The following is a 2791-nucleotide window of genomic DNA, read 5'->3' as shown; positions in this document are numbered from 1 at the left end:
CTGGGTTCAGGCAATTCTCCTGCCTCAGCCTCCTGAGTAGCTGGAATTACAGGCACGCGCCACCATGCACAGCTAATTTTTTGTATTTTCAGTAGTGATGGGGTTTCTCAATCTCTTGACCTCGTGATCCACCCGCCTCGGCCTCCCAAAGTGCTGGGATTACAGGCTTGAGCCACCGCGCCCAGCCCTGTAAATCATTGTATTATAAAGACACATGTACACGTATGTTTATTGCAGCACTATTCACAATAGCAAAGACTTGGAACCAACCCAAATGCCCATCAATGATAGACTGGATAAAGAAAATGTGGCACATATATACCATGGAATACTATGCAGCCATAAAAAAGGATGAGTTCCTGTCCTTCGTGGGGACATGGATGAAGCTGGAAGCCATCATTCTCAGCAAACTAACACAGGAACAGAAAACCAAATACCGCATGTTCTCACTCATAAGTGGGAGTTGAACAATGAGAACACAGGGACACAAGAGAGGGGAACATCACACATTGGGGCTTGTCGAGGGGTGGGGGGCAACAGGAGGGATAGCATTAGGAGAAATACCTAATATAGATGACGGCTTGATGGGTGCACCAAACCACCGTGGCACGTGTATACCTATGTAACCAGTCTGCACATTCTGCACATGTACCCCAGAACTTAAAGTACCATGTGTATATATACACACAGTTAACCATTCCCTTTTAGCCTTCTGTCCCCACTACCCTTCCCAGCCTATGGTGATTATCATTCTACTCTCTGCGTCCATGAGATCATTTTTATTTTAGCTCCTCACATACTAGTGAGAACATGTCATATTTACCCCTCTATGCCTTGCTTATTTTGGCACATCATTTCTTCTCTTATCCCACTGACCATGAATCAAAGCCTGGGCATTCTGTTATTATAGAAGAAAGGAAGTGGGAGGCCGAGGCAGGCGGATCATGACGTCAAGAGATTGAGACCATGGTGAAACCCTGTCTCTACTAAAAAATACAAAAATTAGCCAGGCATGGTGGCACGTGCCTGTGGTCCCAACTACTTGGGAGGCTGAGGCAGGAGAATTGCTTGAACCCGGGAAGTGGAGGTTGCAGTGAGCTGAGATCATGCCACTGCACTCCAGCCTGGCGCCTGGCAACAGAGCTAGAGCTAGACTCTGTCTCAAAAACAAAAAAAGAAGAAAGGAAGAACAAATATTGAAATATTGAGAGTCTACCAGCAGTCTGGTCTTTGTTTCCCAGGGAATATGCTGTCTGTCTCCCCCATGGCTTTTACAAGACTGTTACTTGTCCTCTGTATGTGCCAGTGATAAGTTGGGGTTCTATAAAAATGGTGACTTTCCAGATTCTAAATCAGAAACACTAGAGAAAATTAATCGTGCTATGCTTATATTTATTCCTCTACCTATAATTATATTTACACATGTGGAACAATATTTTAATCAAATCTGACATCCATCAGAATGAAACATTGCCTGTTCTATTACAGGGGATTTTGTTTTAACAGGTTGAATGAATAATTACTGGTGTGTGGGCAGTCACCCACATAGAATGACTCTTCAAGTCAAGTTAGTGATGACAGCATCTTAGCCCAATCCCCGGATAAGCCCTGGCCTTCCCATGATCACGGTGAACTCTCCATGCTACCGAAAAGCAGAGGGCAGCCTGAGAAGTTCAGGTGGTGAGGTGTCTGAGCAGGGACATCGTCTCCTGTGCAGCATGGAGGCTTGACTTGATGGAAGGCAGCCAGGTGACGGCAGGATCACTGCGCTGCTGGAGAGAAGGACAGAGTTTCATTTACTGTAAATTCCAGTGTGATCTTGATCCAGTTGCTTTACTTCTCTGAATCAGTTTCCTCATCTCGCATGCAGTGATTCCTTGCTCTAGCCTTCTCTCGAGCTGAACGTTCACAGCTGAAGTTATTCTGGGAACCCCTCTCCTTGGTCGTCTTGCAGGCTATGCCAACTCCACTTGTCAAAACAGAACTTCACTGTGCACCTTCCTAATGTGCTCCAGTGCGATGACCATTCCTACTCACTGGTCTGAAATGCATTCGGTTGGACTATTTGAAGTGTTGTTGTGCCTTGCTTTTGCTCTGACCTCTGCCTGGAAACCCTTTCCTTCCTTCTTTTTGGGATCAATTCACAATCTTTCTTCCAAATAGGAATCACCTCCTCCATGAAGTCTCCCCTAATACCCTCTCTTCCTGTCAGGTTAAGTGCCACCCCTCTCTGTCCCTGGAGTCACATGGATATATCATGTTGACCTCTTGGTGTTAACGTTAATTGTGTATCTCTCTGTTTCTTCTTGGGAGCAACCCACTACCACAAATTATGCAGTCGAGTTTCCCACATTCGGGGAAATCGCAGGGGTCAGCACATCCTGAGTACAATGGATAAGCCTCGCCCTGGGAAAACCACCTTCATGATCATGGTATCTCCCCTGCCAGGTAAGTATATGACTGCTTTTGTATCTCTCTAGTGCCAAGCACTGTGCTTACTACTGGTAGGTGACTATGAACGTGTGTTGCTTTTGAGCAATCTGGTGATATGAGGAAATTCAATGACTTGCAGGGTCTGTGCCAACTGTAAAATATTAGGCATCACCATCTCAAGCATCAAATATCTGAAATGTTGTTGCAGGTGTAGTGCTGAGAGCAGAAGTTAGGATCTTTATTGCAAGAAAAGCCGTCATGACAATGTGGGAAATACAAATTCACTCCCCAAACTTCTGAGAGCCTGCTGCATCAGGCAGTGTACCAGGCCCTGGAAATGCTGCAGAGAACAGGAAGT

General features: G+C 45.6%; 1 pseudogene; it reads right to left on the bottom strand.

Moving 5' to 3' along the window:
• Nucleotides 1-2306: 2306 nt before the first annotated feature.
• Nucleotides 2307-2456, bottom strand: LOC118150866 (U1 spliceosomal RNA; annotated as a pseudogene).
• Between the last annotated feature and the right edge of the window lie 335 nt (nucleotides 2457-2791).

Source organism: Callithrix jacchus, chromosome X (genome assembly GCF_049354715.1).
Source record: "Callithrix jacchus isolate 240 chromosome X, calJac240_pri, whole genome shotgun sequence".
Taxonomy (NCBI): domain Eukaryota; kingdom Metazoa; phylum Chordata; class Mammalia; order Primates; family Cebidae; genus Callithrix; species Callithrix jacchus.
The sequence above is the reverse complement of the archived record's forward strand: the minus strand, read 5'-3'. Positions and strand labels throughout refer to the sequence as shown.